Source organism: Synchiropus splendidus, chromosome 12 (assembly GCF_027744825.2).
Source record: "Synchiropus splendidus isolate RoL2022-P1 chromosome 12, RoL_Sspl_1.0, whole genome shotgun sequence".
NCBI lineage: Eukaryota > Metazoa > Chordata > Actinopteri > Syngnathiformes > Callionymidae > Synchiropus > Synchiropus splendidus.
Window position 1 is genome coordinate 10939687 of NC_071345.1, and position 17362 is coordinate 10957048.

At 39.7% G+C, this 17362-nt stretch overlaps 1 protein-coding gene across 5 annotated transcripts in view; it reads right to left on the reverse strand.

The window, feature by feature from the left end:
• disp1 (dispatched homolog 1 (Drosophila)) overlaps positions 1 to 14760 on the reverse strand; it is a 52069-nt gene extending 37309 nt beyond the window's left edge. Inside the window, exons 1-3 of one of the 5 annotated variants that reach the window (XM_053880888.1) lie at positions 14614 to 14760; positions 13165 to 13225; positions 480 to 539 (exon numbers count right to left, since the gene is read on the reverse strand). The gene's annotated coding sequence lies outside the window, so the exon portion shown is untranslated. Of the gene's footprint in view, positions 1 to 479; positions 540 to 13160; positions 13226 to 14613 lie in introns of all 5 variants that reach the window. The other 4 variants (XM_053880887.1, XM_053880891.1, XM_053880890.1 and 1 more) reach the window with 4 other exon arrangements.
• Positions 14761 to 17362: the final 2602 nt, after the last annotated feature.

Genomic DNA, 17362 nt, shown 5'->3' on the forward strand with positions numbered 1-17362 from the left:
CTCCCAAGTCAGATGAGGTGAGTGCAGAGTAGCAGTACATTTTCTGTTAAGTGTTCCCTATAAAACAGTAAATACAATTGTAGCACTACAGCCAAACACCACACTCCATTAAGACTGATGCTGAATTGTTTTCTTAGAAGCTACGACTGTCATTAAAAAGTTGTTTTCCTTTCTTTCGGAGCAAACCTTTTCATTTGACTGGCACTGCCAGCGGAAATACTTGCACAATGTTTAGGGAGGCTAAGAGTCAACCTGAATAATGGGTGTGTGAGTGGCGTCTGGCATAATACGGACAATCATTTTATATCTAGAAAAAAAAAACAGGAGGGTGAGCAATGAAAACCAGTTCGCCCTCATATTGAAAGAGACCACTGAATTACAACCATGACAAAAAAGCCCTACCAAACCCAACCATATACAGTCCTACTAGCTCAGAAAGCTGACGTTCCCTATTCTTTAAAAAATGCTTTGGACCTTACCTGTTGAAAAATGGACCATGTTCTGGATGCTTTCAAGCATTCATAGCTTCTGAGTCAGATCTGTGGAGAACACAAAATAAATTCAGTCAGTCGTCCCCAGTGAAGATGGAGGAAAAGTGACAGTTCAACTAAAGGAGTAATGTCAAACTCATGGCCTGCAATACACAACGAGGTCAATACCAATATTACGACAATACAAGTCCTTTTCTGCACTGCAACAGCTGTTTCATTTAGCATGGCCACTACTTCTCTCAGAAAGTTCGATAAATGTTGATATCTTTAACCCCCTCTCCCCAGCATTAATTTGAAATACAATGCCAACATTATACATATATAAGAAGCAACAGGTGAGTATTTTTTTTCACTTGGTAAAGCACGGAAACTAGAAGCATGTTGCCCCCCAAAACACCTCTTTCTTAGTTAAACACACTGACCCCACTGCTTTGGGGTCACGCTACATCCGGGTTCCCCTAATATGTTTGACAAGGTCATTAGCAGCTCAGACTCAGAGCTCTTAAACTCTACAATATCCTACTGTAGCAGCTGGCACCATATTCGAAAAGCCAAAGAGGGGAACCCAGAGGTGTTGACTGAAAGATGTGAAGAATCGATAGGCAGTGAATGAAACTTCCTCTTGCTACGAGTGTCGCCATTCCAGAAACGGCAGGTACCGCAACCACCGGATAATAATAATGATCTGGAGTCAGTAACAAGCCGACAGAACAGAAGGGCATTCAAAAGCGACATATGGTCCACATCACTGAAGGTGCGGTCAGATAGGGAGAGGACCAAGAGAGTAGTCAGAGGAGAGAGGCTTTAAATATGGATAGATGAGGAGAGAGGTTAGCCAAAGTGAAGGTCAGGGGACTGAGTAAAACCAATTGGCTGCTCCATTAACCTCAGCAACAAAAAATCCAATTGTGGCTTCACTTATTTTAGACATTGCGTAAATTCAATGCAATTTTAGACAAGACACAAATCACCAGAACTTCAACTTTGTTCACTCCAAAATACCCAAATTAAATATTCCACCGACTGTGTAAAACCAGAGAGACGGTTGGGAAACTTCCCATGAAAAGGATCGTTGAAAAGTGAAGACACTGGTTGCACAGAAAAGGATTAGGCTAAATGGGACTACAGCAGAAATTCCTACATTTCCAACCATTCCCTTTGAGCTTCTGGAGACACAAACAATCTATTTATTCAGTGGCAGAATCCTTTTCCCTAAGCCGCTATTTACTTTAGCGGTGATGACACAAGGGGAGGAATTTGAGAAATGCCTGTGTATCGCAGACTCATTTCCTCCAAGCGAAAGCCATCACCAGACAGAGAAGACAGCTCTCAAGTCTGGTTCAGTCCTGTGCCTCTGGCTCCGTGTCAACAGTGCACACCAAGATTTATGCACTTAAAAGAGAAAGCAGACAACTGTAATCTCCACATAATTAAACCATTTTCCTTGAACAAGCAGCAAATATGTAACACTGACAAGATTTTTGGAGACATGAACATATTTCCTCTGAAAAATATTATGGCCCAGTCCAATGGCAAAAAAGATGTTTTACTGTATACACACCAGTGACACAGAGTAAAGGGACATTTTTTCTAACTTTGCATACGAAATTGTATCTGTTTCAAATCTTACCTTCTCTGATCACATGCTTCCATGCGTTCTTTATGTTGCTGTTCACCAATATAGCCACCAGGTGGAGCAGCCCACAGTCACAAGTTTAAGATGAAGACAAACTCCAAAATTGTTATGTCTTCTTCATGTCTCATTAGAGCTATGTATGGTTTAATTAATTAATTAATTAATTAATGGTTCGCATTGCAACACATACTCACACTGAGAGTGGTTTTGTTCAATTAAATATATTTGTTTTCTTATTATTAATTTTCTTATTATGTGTGTAATCTGTCCTGATCAATTCAGCAGTAATTTTAGGGCATTTAATTGTGGATTATGTTACAAAACACGCAAATAAATATTGAAAGCAGGCAATATATTCAGGTATAACGGGCAAAAAAACTCTAAGTTGTTTTGTAAATGTTCTTATTAAAATATAATTTGACAGTAGAAGGTGATAATTTAAATAAGAGAAAACAACAAAGATGGAAATGACAACTACAAGCCTTGCCATTTCCTTTTCAACAACCATTTTGTGCTTCACTTAGATGAAATAACATGTTATTGGCTTTCAGTGGGCTTTTTGTCTGCTTCTGTAGAAATGGAAGTCTTTTTTTTAAATTGTAAAGGATCAAAGCAGCGTCATAGTTGCATGTTTGAGGGGGAAATGAAAAGGCGGACTATCTCTACAATGAGATCAACTCAACAGTCACTATTGCTTTTTCAATGGAAGATCAATGTCAGCGCTACCCAGTCTTTTCCTTTTTTTCCTCCAGGCAGGTCAAACATGTGTCATGAATTTACATTCCGGTAAAATTCAATAAGTGGTTTAGGGAGCATTAAAGGTAGCGTTTCTCCACTTGTTCTTCAATGTCAAGGAGGAAAAAAATGGGAACAAACTGTGCAGTCAGATTAACACTCTGTGGATTCCTGCCAACAAGTATGTACCGGTTCCTCTTTTCACTTATTTCAGCTGTTCGATTTCATGCCAGATATGTAAATGGCTTCTGAAGGTCTGTCAGGAACATGAGGGCTGAATTGGGTTTTTGTAACAACAAAACCAAAGCCAGGATCAGATAATGAAAGTGGGGGATCTTCGGTGAAAAAGGTAGCCACAAGTGACAGACACCATTCTGTAACTGTTTAAAATATTCAACTATTAAAGACTGAACTACTACTGGCTAAAAGAGGGGAATATTAAGGGTCACACATCTTTCCTATTTCAATATAAATGTAGATAGTAAATTAATACTATTTTAGGTTAATTAACTATACAAAAAAAACACTTCTCTAGTAACAAAAATAGGGAATATTTTTCCGCCCAGACCTGAACTGTCATCATCATCATCACTGTCATCATTATCCGAGTGTAGTAACCAAACCTTTACACCCTTAGATAAGATGTACAGGAGTGGAGCAAGTTGACTTGTTGTTTCCTCCGATTGACTAGCAATTTTCTCCTTGAGCAATTTCAGATGGTATTTTGTTCAATGTGCTTGCCATGTAGTATTGCTAGTGTATTGGAAAAAATAGAAGCAAAACCATATACTAATCAGTGTACAGGTACTGGTTATGGAAAAGGTCATGTTGACCTTGAGAAAGACTAGAAAGCAGTCAAAAGGAAGAGAAAATGGAACCCGCAGCAAATATTCCATTATCCTCATGTTTTGCTGTTTTCCAAATGGAATGACAAATGAGCATTGGAGTAGAACGGGACGCAAAAGACGGGCTTGCAGCTGTTCCTGTGTGCCATCACTGTTTGTGTTCCCAGGAGAGCGGACAAAGCACTTCCAGGTCGCCCACTAACCTGCCTTCTCATTACCAAAGGCCATCTTGCCGAGCACAACGCTGACCTCTCCCGACAAAGGTTACTTAGAAGAGAGAGGGATTTAAGGAGAGTGGGACAGATTGGAAGCCAGTGAGTGGAAGGGGGAAGGTGAGAGGGAGATAAGTCTTAAAAGTCTGCTCGTCTCATCCCTCGCTTTCACTTACTCTGACCATACATCTTGAGCTGAATTCTTCCAGGAATCACAAAGTTGAGTCACTTTGATGATCATATATGGCCGGTCTTTTTGAAGCACTTATTAAATAATCAGATTAAAATTCTCATTATATGGCACAGATTTAGATCAGAAGAGGTTTAGGCTTTCCTTTAATATCACCAGGTCAAGTGCTTCGTAGAACAGGATAAATGCGTAAAGATGGAATTTGCTCTTAGATTACACCAAGCTCATTAGCTGTGGCCTGCTGTTGCGTTCACTCAAACCAGACCAAAGACGTGATCTGGGAGAAAATTTGATGAGGCGAGGGGGGCCAAGTGAACCGATATGTTTCCTTGGATAAGGCAGGGCCTAATAATGACTTCCTGTTGTTAGTCTGCAACTCAAAAACACAGACATTATGGATGATTGTGGGGAACACATGGCCGACTGCAGCATAGTCAGAAGGGTCCTGAAAAAGAATATGTTCTGCCGTAGATTAATAATCAGGACCTTTTTTCTTCATGGATAAAGATCACTGCGAGGCAAAATTTATTTCAAATGCCATGCAATGTTGCACTTCATCTCACCAAAGGAGCACATCCTGGCATCAAATTGTTCAGTGAATGGTCTGTTGCAATGCCACATTCAAAAGAAGAATTGTTTGAGCCTGAAAAACATTTGAGTTGAATCTATGAAAACAAAAGCTGGTCAACTACAACACAACTTCCTGATTTAAAAATTCACAAGGGATCAACCAAATAGCATACGCAAAAGCCTGTTTATCACTTGAACAACTCTCAAGAAACTGCCAAGAAATACTGATAACATTTTGCAATTTGTGGTTTGGCGGTCAACAATAATGATTAGAACTTATTGTCTGAAGGGTTTGTGCTCTGTCAGACTTAACAGAACAAGCTTATCTTGCATCTCCACACACCCTAGCTTTGCTCCCCAGTTGCTTCTTCCGCTTCTCTGTCCTTTTACCCTCGCACCATTAAGGCCATGTGGAACCTCCCAATTACGAGGAAAAAAGCAGACGTGCGAACGACTGAGCATGAACTTGCTATATGCAAAGCACAGGAGCTCTTGACAAGGGCTGCGTTGCTAACTGATTGAATGCGTCAGCGGGTCATAAAAGCCCCCTCTCGATCAATGTGACTATGAAAGCTTTACCCAGGCGACTTCCCAGACTGGCCAGCAAGCAGTGACAGGAAAGGAGTTGGAGGAGGGTGCAACCAGTATATTGTCTCACATCAACAGAACCCCCTTTCAACCTAACAAGTGGAGAACAAGCGAGGTCCCCCAGCTGCCTTCCATCAGCAGCTATAATAGTGGAAGGGAAAGAAAGCAGGAAGGCAATTGTAACACCTGCAGGAAGGTGCCACAAACATTCCTTGGTCGCCCGGCCCTTGGGTGATGCACTCTATAAATCCTTGTGATAAGCTACAGTAGCGGGTCTAAGTGCCACTTAAATGAAGTGACCTATGAGCTCAGAAATGTGATTTAGTCCCAAACAAAAAAACGTGGAAAAGTGATGGTTGTGAGTGAGGGTTATGAGACGGGAATGCTGGCGTGGTGGCAGGTTTGGAACAATAATATTATTTGAAAGCTTGTATAAAATCACGGGGAGAAAACACTGCATTGTATGTGAGGAAAACTGAATCCCTTGTTCACAACAAAATAGAAAACAGATGCGTACATGCTGTAATAACTAAGACGATGTTTCCATGCAGGCTCGCGTCATAGACTGGTCGAATCTATACATTCACCCAGCTTTAATAAGCCGCTCTTAAAATGTCACAGTAAATCTGGAAGAGGCATTAGATGTTGTAAATCAGATGACGGTGAGTCTCCAGGGAACCCACGGATCATGAACATGCCAAAGTAATCAAAACATTAACCTGAGACACAGCCAGTCAATAAATGAGGCCATTATTGACCCCAGAGGAGGATAAATCCACAAATCACAACAAAAGTTATCACGGCTGAATCAACGCACCTGATTGCTGCACAGTCTCCAGAGGGCCATAAACCTGTTGAGCTCACAGCAACACAAGGGATGGCACAGCTCAAAACCTAACCGGCGGGAGAGCTGCTGCCAACTGATACAGAACAGACCCAAATACGATCTGGCAATTGCTCAAGCACAGGGCTTCTTTACAAACTCTCTGTCACTATTAATGCATGCCTACATTAATATAAAGGGATGTTCTACATGTTGTATATAAATATTATGACTTTTAATCGCAATCTAAACAAATCCAAATGTTCTGGTATGACTATGTTTCATCTGTTCAAGGTTGTGAGCCATTTATTTTAATTCGATCTTACATGCCTGGGTGGCAGGAACAGCAGTACTTGCGTGATGTAAACTTGAGTCCAGGCACAGTTGATGTTGCAGTGAATGGCATACATGGTCATGGTCAAGACTTGTAGATGTAAGGGGGGCATAAACCGTTACTTCCGTTGAGGGACATGCTGACGCCACCACAGCCAAAACTGACACACAAACCTGCCTCTTCTAGGAGACACCACAGGTCAGTAGTTCTTCCCAGCGTGCATCAAGGAGAAACTGTCTATTGAAGTTTAAGTGGTTGTCCTTTTTAGATTTAAGTTACTGACCGCTACAGACCAGGTATTTCTATGATAATGTGATGGCTGAATAGTCACAAGAAACGTGTGAGAAAAATAATAATACTGAATTATGTTAACATGCTGTGTATGATTGAAATTTCCAGTATTAATTCAAAAAAATGTAAACTTAGCAATAAGTCAATAAGCATGATAACAATCGCAACCTCCATGTTGTCCATGAAGGTCAACTCCAGACTGTTTTGCTAACATGACTATAAGGAATTTCAAAATAAAAACAATCTAAGTTAAAAAGAGAAAAAAGCTGTACATAAAACGATGAGCTTTGAAGTTTCCTCATGGGTCCCTATTCAATCTCCACCTCACCCCCTCTTCAAAAGGCACTGCCAGAGAAAATGCAAGCCAAATGTGACCATAATGCAGTTGCCTCTACATGTGCGTGTGTGTGTGCGCACACACATACACACCACATACCTACCATATGCAACAGTTTGCATGCAGGTGTGTCTTTAGAACTATATTAAACTAGTATGTGGTGGTGGCGAGAACATGCTTGTTGTCATTTGTGATCAGCACAGGCATAAAGAAGCAAACCGTTAAAAAAAAAAAACAACATATCTAACTTGTGATCATCAGCAAGGAAAACTAAAGAGACAATTGTAAATTACACACAGTTTGGACTTAAGTAATCGATTTCTGCACAGGACAGCAGCTAAGCTGAACAGGCAGGTCTTTGTGCAAACTGAGGACGGAAAAAGAATGACACACACATATGGATTGAGAAAGGAAGACTGTATGATGGACAGAGCAAAGGAAAGAGATAAAAGCAATACGTAAACGGAGGACAAGAGGGTCAAGAAATGAGGGGACAAAGACAATATTTCTATGTAGTCAGATGTTATCAATTGGGTGTGGAGCATACAGGATATTGAGGAAGGGCGAAAAAGAAAAAGCAGGCTATAAAAAAAAGAAGCGGGTGCATTTAATCACTCAAGCTGAGTTCGCAAAACAGATGACCCTTGTCCTCACATCATTCAACCTGTATCAATGCAGCTTTTAATGTATTCTGATGCATGCAAGAAAAAGGACATTGGGGTCATTGGCTTGGACCACAGCCAAAATAGCCATCTCTTCCCCCTTATTACTGGTCCCTCCCTGGAAACAGCCAGCATTTCTGGTTTGTATCAGTCGAATCCTCTGCGTCTTAAACGCACACCAAAAAAACACTAGATAGAAGTCAGATCGAAAAAAATGACAAGCAACAATTTGGACTCAGACGAGGAGTTTTTCCTTGCCAAGGAGTCCAAAATATCCTCCCCATTTTTCCAATTCACCTCTTATTGAGTTAGGACCTCAGACTTCTAGTCTCCATTTCGGGGAATGTAGGATAATGAGTGGGAGATATTTGGATTGGAGAAAGGAAAATGCATTTTAGTGTTGACATGAGTGACTGTGTACACTGAGGCAGATAATGACAACAGGGGTAGATCATGCCACAAACTATACAAATCTTGGTTACTATCTATAATCTATCATGTTGTCGTGGGTGAAAACTTATTCTTTACATTATGTTTCTGAACAAAGAACAGAAGCGCAAAAGCAAATTTGCAATGAGAGATGGGATAATTCAGCTAAGGCTGATTTGATTTGAACTCTCTTAACTGGTATATAAGCGACATATCTAATGGCATTGGAAGAGGAAAATGAACATTTCTTGTGAATAAAGCCTAGGAGTCTCCAATCTGCTTTTGAATTAAGTTCATTGGGCTTTAGTTTTCCAGCTGCATTGGCACCAAATTCTATCCAGGGGCATATTTACAGGTGTAATGAGTCTCTAAGGCATCCCCCTTGTAGTCGGATTTAGGTGTTGAGTCGCATAACGCAGACATTATGCACAGTCTGAGTAGGAACGCAGGTTTTGTCACTGGCGGAAAATGAACTGAAGAAAACTTCAAACTTTCAGCTCTGCTGGTTTCATAAAACACATAAATCCGCAAAGACTCATCATCTTAAAGGTCACATAATTCCAACTATTTGATCATTCTAGTGATGCCAATATTGAGACTTTGGTCTCTGGTATTTACTGGTGGTGGTGGAGGAGCTGAGGTCAGGATGAGTCACTTCCTGCTAGATTGGTGTTATATTATAGCTGACGTGTCACGCGGTTCATAATGTAAAGGCGAGGTTCACGTCAGAAATGATCAAGCAGTGTTGTGTAATTGTGTGTAAAATATTTGGGGAATTTCGACTTTTCCTGCACCACAGCTAAGGTGGTGTCAACAGTAGTAAGCGTGAAGAGCAGCTGCACACGATAATTGTTGTTCATGAACATATAAATCACCCGTTTTAAAGTTGCATTGGCAATTTTATAGACAACTTTTAAAGAACTGCTCTGAAAAATGAGCATTTTCCCGATACATTTTAGATTAGGGGACTTTTATTTAAATTACTTAAATAAATAAAATACTTAATTCATGTGTGTTTGAAGTATATGAGGCAGTAATTAATCATTATACAGTATTAATTTTGTTGACTGACTAGATTTTACCCAGGATTAGTCACTGAAAATTCACTCTAAACAGCATAATTACAAAGTAAATAAACAAGTAATTTCATATACTTCATATTCCATCCAAATCTGAAGTAAATCTACTAAAAATCTACTAAATCTACAAAACCTGAGATGTTTGCTAGATAGAAGTGTCTAGTGCCATCTGACTTCATACCCCTGTGTTGCCCCTGACTCCTTGACTCTCAGTCCCCAAAGGCAAAAGTCAAGGTTATAAAAACACCCAGTTCTTCGCCCGACGGCAGTGCCGTCCTACAGCTTTGATTTCGCAGCATAATTTCCATTTTTATTGAAACCTCAAGCTGCAAACATGTCTCAGATGAGGGAGCATCAGGTTGTTACAGCAAGTAACTGAACCTCTGGACCGGGAGCCAAATACGATTCGACAAGGCCCAGAACACCGGGGTCAAGCCGCTGCGAGAAACACATGTCTGCAGGAGGGAGAGACCTGCTGCTCCCTCGACCAGTCTACATTCCAGTGTTTGTGCAACAAATCCTAATGAGGCCGCTCGCTGTGGGGGGAATGAGAACCCTGTCTTCTGAGATTTGTTGTCGCGAGCTGAACAACAAAAGAAAGAGACATTTCAGGAGCCTACCTGTTAATAACTTACATAAACATGGGCAAAGTTGGTCTGTTCACCTTCAGGTCAATTTAATGCATTCCACATTTGTTAATTGATGCCTGGCCTTTGAAAGTAAAGTCATCAACTGTGATGGAAAAAACAGCTAAATTTTAAGAAATATATATGATACTGAACAGATGGGGTTGTTAAATCCAGTTTTGATTCTTCAAAAATGTGCATATAGAAATGTGCACTACAGGAAAATGTCTTTTTTTACCCAATATAAAATAATATTATTTTTATTGGCTAGATTTATCTCAGATTTAATACCTTATTATCTAAAAAGAATAAGGTGTACTCTCGTCGACAAACTTTTGAGTGAGCTGTAGCACCATCATAGAACATTCGTGAGGTTGTGTTCATCTGCACTGAAACTGAATATATGAGTGAGCAGCTACATTTTAATCATTGCTCTTACTATTTTACTTTTTATTCCATTTATTTTTATTTATTTAGCATCATTTTCTATGGCAATCTTTGTCACATTTGTGTTGTTATAGATCTTGTTTTATCTAGCATTTAAGAAAAGAATCAAGATAATGTGATCTTTTAAAGTGCTTGAAGGCACCTTTGTCAGTGCTAATATTTGAAACCCAGACAAATGTAGGGGTTGAAGTCTGAGATCTTTTGAGACAGACGGATAGGCAGAACTACAGGGACTAATATGCAACACCTGTTGCTTTTCAGCAACCACCACTATATCAAATATAGAGTATAGAACAGCTGGCGGTGATATGGCGAGGCTCTGTACTGCTGAGAAACATCAGACAGAGACAGGTCAGTTTCACTGACATGTCTTTCCTCATAGGGCCTTCTCTAGGTCATACCACTGATAGGAGGATAGAGAGGCCACAGCCTGAAACATTCCACATCACGTCTGTTGTTGCTCAAAAAGAATATTTTCTCATCTGCAGTCCGAGGAACAAAAAGAAAACAGCACTCTTGAGGAGCCTGCTTTCAATTACAAGGTCCGTAAAGACAACGTGAGATAGGAGACGAGGTGATGGATGGTCTGCAAAATGCCACGATATGATACATGATCCAGCCAGCTGAGACAAAACCGTTGTTTACAATTTGAAGCAGGTTTATCCTTAATTATACACCAACAATCTATTTAAATTTAACGCATACTAGCCCTTTGAATTCCACAATATATCTCGATGTACTCTGACCCACAATCTTCAGTCTTGACTTATAAGACTCTTCAAATCAGCCATCAGCAGATGACACCAGTCACTAAGACGGTCATGCTGAGCAACAAACTATGTCTCTGTCTGGATCATTAGGCCAGGGCAACCCCTGTCCTGGCATGTATTGGATTTCATCCTTGCTGAAAGCCAAATATTTATACCAGACTCATCTAAATCCATGACCCTAACAGAACTGACATGAAGGCGGCTCAACTTCTATAGAATCACAAAAAAAAGACACTCTATGAGAAGCTTTGTTCTGCTGCCCCGTCAACACTGGTTCCATCTGGAGCAGCAGAATCCTGTCTCTGAGAGGAGATAGAGATGAAACCTTCTGGTGCCAGGGTTACATGAGATCTACAACGGTCTTCTAACTTTTGTTCGACATCAAAGAATGCAGCGCTACAACTTTGAATTATGGACAGCAAGTGTGCAGGGAGCCTTTGGTTGAAATCCGCTACAGGCTCGGCTGACCCTCGAGACACCCCTCGGAGGAAAAGGGAAAAATGCCGCTGAAGACAGAGATGATAAATGACTGTACCAACAACTGCTGAGATTCGCAACAAGACAGGAGGCCACTGATACCATGAAGTCATTTGATGGCTCAATTCTGTCTGAGTCACATTCTTCCCACCCTCTGCGGTGGTTATCCATCTATCACCTTTTATTAATGGTTGAATTAATAATCCCAAATTACTAGCAAACACCACAAAGACAAGTAAACAGTGAAGAAATAAATAAGTAACTGGACAAGGAACAAAACTTATCAACAAGATAATTATCAACAGTATGGCTTGTGACGGTGTGGGATTAAAAAGCAGACAGCATTTTATGAAATGGACAATTTAGGGAGTGAACCTTGATATAAATAAATCACGATATGTCAAATTTATGATCCCTCGCTTGATGCTTCTGAAGTAAATAGATTAGAACTAACAGACAGTGAGATGACCAAAGGAGTGCAGGGCATCTCTGGCTTTCAAGGCTGGAACATAAATGTGAGATTGTGCAGTGCTATGCTTGACTGGTGAAGAAGACAAGCTTATAGCAGCAAACAACACCTTCTGAAGGTGTTGAAAAAAATTATGTGTGCCTGTGTGAGGACTTGTTTATGCTACCTTGTGGGACCAATTCTTGACAAAACACTACCCTTGTGGGGACCTTGTGTCTTCGTGGGGAAGGGTCCAAATCTCAATTTGAGGATGAAGACTTCAAAATAACTGGGTCATTCATATTAGGTTTAAATTTGGTTCAGTCCTGGTTAAGGTGAGCCATGTGTTTTGGATGGTTACGTTTAGTGCGAGAGGCTGGGGAAAGCATTATAACAATGAGAAACCTCACAATGTCCTGCAAAGTTAGCAATACAAACATGTTAGTGTGTGTGTGTATTGTTTAAAGTGATGGAAGAATAGCTATTCATCATCAGATTAAAAAAGGCTGACAAAAGGAAAACGTTTCCACATGGAAATATGCTATAATGAGATGGCACGAAACTGTTGAAGGCAGCTGTCCTGGCCAGTTGTTCTCAGAGGCCGAGAAGTCAGGATGGAGGCCTTCTGGGAAATTCAAGAAAGGGGGTGATAGACACGAGGTAGAGAAATGTAGAGACTCATTGTAAAGTTAAAGATCGGACACTCAGATTGTCTGTTGGCTGCATGAGAATTAGTAGCACGTAGTTGGATATAAGTAACAGGGAACCAGTGCATTAAGATTTTTAAGAGGTGTATAGATTAGATGATGGAGATGGTTGGGTACAAACAAGAGGTGAAATGCATATGCAAAAACCTCTCTTTGAATGAGGTTTTATTTGGCTCTCACATTTATAGGATGTGATCCTAAAGAAGAGTATAATCGCTCTCACATTTATAGGATGTGATCCTAAAGAAGAGTATAATCATTAAGGCAGTCTAAAACATGAATATGGACATCTGAAAACGTGTGAACATTAACATCTTATGCATGATGGTGTTTTGACTCCTCTTAGAAATGTAACATCAATCTGCCTCAAGTGACCTTTTCTCCGTGAACAATGCTTGTTCTATAATGTATTAAACAGTGCCCCCTGGTGGCGCTTTACAAATGGCAGAACAAAAAAGCTCACCTACTCCTGGGACTGACTGTTGATTTTTCTGGTGATCCAACGCGTGATATCTGCAGAGCAAGTATCTGTAGAATACAGTGTACAACATCAGTATGTTATTGGGGTGCAAAACCTTTTATAATAGCGTCAATACAGAGAGGTACTTTTTAAATAACCTTATGACTGCAAAGCAACTACAGAAGGCCTTGAAAATGTGTTGCTTCTTTGCTTAAACATCTTGTATCAAACTGTATGCATGAGCAGGCCATATAAATCATGAATAATAACACTGTCGACAAAACTTGGCTCCAGAAGAAGCCTGATTTTCCTCTACTATGGCTGAACAAACATTGGCTGCTAGTCACGTTCATATGATGCAAAGCAGCTATGACAAGAGGATTAACATGCTAATGCTCGTGAGAGAAAGGCAAGTAAAGCCAAACAATTCAGTGATTTGGCGGAGTTGTACTTTTGTGGCACACTGGAAAAAGAATGTGGGATAGCAGTGAGTCAGATTTCAATGTTTCCAAGCACGATTATCATAGAACATTCCGAGTCAGATGTACACCATGTTAAATTAGTCAGACTCATTTCAACAGTAGAGATATAAATATCATGCATTACAAGTAACAATGCAACTTATCTGTGTTTCAAGGAGGAGCGGCATTTGGTTCCAATTTAGTGCCCAATCTAATAGCAATCTAAGAGTTTTGGGAGGCTGATAAATGTACATAAGCACTTCATGGGTCTCTTAAATGATATTATTCATTTATTAAATGACTGATGTGAACTTGCAGAACTCTAGAAATCGAAAATGGCTTCATTATGAAGCTCAGAAATCTAACAATCTATGTGGGAAAATGCTCTTTTTCAGTCTCTCAGATCAGATGGAATAGCAGTTGTATATTTGTTGTGGAGTAGAAATAAACTTTTATTCTATTCCTAGTCAATGGGGTGTGAGGAATAAGCATCACAACTACTTCATTGAAATATTCTAATCCCACAAATGAGGAATCTGACCCTTACAGGAAAACAAGGAAACAGACTGTTGATTGACACCCTGACTGGAGCAGTAGTTTCCAGGCAAACACAAACAGATGTTCAAATAGATCAATTGTGCAATTACACTAAAATCTCAGTCGCCCAACTGTTATCGGTAATAAATCTTACAAATAAAGCGGAACTTACATAACTAGCAGCCGGTATTCTGAATCACAGTTATAACCAAGAACAACTGGATACAATAAATCAAAGCTGACTTCTAACTGGATTAGACAGTTATCACAAGACACAGGAAATGCAGACTCCCGTCACGCAACTCAATGAATAAATCGCAATACATTTACCCCCTTTAAATTCAGCTTACTTTCAGAGTTAGCCAGTTCACGTTAGCCTGCTAGCCAACTGACCAAAACAGCTGGATACCCAAGCAGCGATGTTTGGGACTTAGTAAGCAGTAAGGCAGTGTACTCACGTGAGCGCATGAAAGGACGATTATGGGTTGTACCCCGAAAGGCAAAAAGGAATCCGTATTCCGGGGGTTTTCGCCGGCAGTAAGGGGTACCACTTTCCAGGTATCAAACCATGTTGAGTGGGCAGCTGCGCATTCAGTTTGTTTGCACTGGGTGAGCGGCTGAAGCGGGGCTGGCAAATATCGCGAGAACAAGAAACAGGCGGGACCTCATCATGAACGAATTCATTTCTATTATCGAGGTAATATTTTTGGTAAATGGGTAACAAAAAATGAATTATGATTTTTTGTTTTTTTATTAGTACTGGTCGTAGTTGTGGTGGCACAAAATAGCCGCATATTGTTATTGGTAACGGCTGTGGAAATACAGGTTATTACCGTTTTAAACCGTTTTTCAAGTCCAAAAGTTGATACGGTTTTTTTTTTCGTCCAATAAGCTACAACATTACCATCCTTCTGGTAATGTAAAGATATTGAGCAATTTGAAAGCGGTGATATGACAAATAATATTTTTGATCCACTGAAAACGAAATAACAAGTTGATGTCATGACGGCATTAAAACCATCATAGGGCCTTTTGATAGTGTGGAAATAAAATAGTTGTTGAACACTCGAGAAAAGTCAAATGAAGGAAATATTACAGTTTATTTAAATTGCATTCTCAGTGTCTAATTGATGCGCACGCTGAAGCAGGCGCAGGGATCAATTTCCGCTCAAGAATTAAGCCTCTTTTAATTTATTTTACTGCTGACTTTCCTTCTCAACCAGCCACGTAAGCAGCTCAGTTTAGTCCTCAGTAAATGAGAGGCATAATGCAATAAAATAATGCAAATTTGTGTTTGGGAATGTAAGTAGAATCCCAACTTAGGTAAGAAATCTGAAGCAATACTTGGATTTCCCTTAATTTAAGTGAATTATTGAATTTTTATTTGAAATATAATTTTAATTATTAAAGCTATCCTTGACCTAATCGCCTCTTCTCTCATCCATACAAAGATATATTAGAGTCAAAATCGGCCAAGACTGAAACCAACAACCTTCAGGGAATAGGTAAGGCAACTACGTTACAATAGGTCAATTGTAGTGTTCCTCATTTGCCATAAGGGCGCGCTAGATTTAACTTCCTCACACCATGCACCTAATGCTCATATTTTTCTTCATCATGAAGGAAGTTGTTTAGATCTTCTTGGTTTTGTGGTCGGAGAGTAATAGGGATTTGACTCAATCCCAGTCTATGTTGATTCAACACACTGTCATTGTGTAACTCAAAAGTACAATATATTCACACCCCAAAAAGATATGACCGTTTCAGTTTAACCAAGATTAGTTTGATGTACAAAACTGCAGATATGTGAAGAGTCTAAAAGTCTAATCTTGGATTCAAGGCTACAATAATGGAGCAGGCAGAAGTCGTGTGGGGCCTAGGAAAAACAAAACAGGTTTGCTCAACTTTTGAGATAATTATAACAACAAATGGCTCTCAAGTGCTGGGTTCAGGTATCTGCTTCCTGTGGGACCATGTATGCTGCCTTTGTTTTGGTCTCACCTGAAGCCCTGGGTGCTTCCCCAGAGCAACACTGGTGCCAAGTGAGTTCTTAGTGGCAAGTTCACAGTCCCCATTGACAGTCAAAAAAAAAAGTATTTAATTGTGAAATTAATTCATTTCATTGCCCACTCGAACTCAGATGATACTGTTATCTTCTTGAGGCACACACACATTCCCTTCCTTCTATTCATTTCCTATTTTGGGACCTTTCTGGATTAAGGTTGGCCTCTATTATATCCATGTTAAATACAATGATCTTTGTGGATCATGAAATCGACCTGTGTGAGTTTTGGTGCACTTTAATTTTGTATTTAATTCTTTTGGTGGCACGGATCAGGCAACTAACAACAATATCAATGTTTACAATTAAAATGTTAAGTTTCAAAACAGCACTTGACACAAAACAAGTGTGTGCTATTTACAACACCACAGTCAGCCAAGCCATGTATTCATCACATTGCAAGACAGTCGTGACTAGTCGACTTTGGGTGTAATTAGTGTTTACGACAATTCACTTTTCGAATGGCTATTTATAACACTATAATCATAGGAGTCTGTGTGTTGGTCAACCTATACACGTCATCCGCCAACCAGTTCACTACTTGTAAAGATAGTCTGTGACTATTAAAATACTTTCTAGTTGTAGTTCTATGTGCAACAAACCAAAACACAAAGGTACAAGTTAGATCCAAGTTTTTCTATCCGCGTACACATCAAGCCATGGTTCAAATGTGTAATTATAGTATGAAAAGGCTGATGATCATATTATTCTTAGTCTTTCTGGATTTCCCATTTGCCAAACACACTCTGTGTATCAAGATGATGTATTGCCCTGCGTACTATTTAGGTTTACCACACAAAGAAAAAACTAATGGCAACTTTTTTTGTCTTATTATATTAAATTATATTAAGTTTCCTAATGTCCTTAGTGGCAATGGTATTATTATTATTATGTACAAAAATCGAGTCATTTTTTTAAGTTTACAATTAACTTATTAGATAGAAGCTACAACAGTTGTCTCTGGAGTATTGCGATAAGAATAACTCACATTGGTGATACACGTAATGACCACGTTATATCAGTCAGTCAGGTCGTAGTAAGTGCGGTTGAACATTGAAAGTTCAAAATGTCAATCTGGTTTTCTGACAACTCGAAGCCCTCTGCCACTAGTTCCCTCCTTCATTTCGGTTTAGGGATTTGTAGTT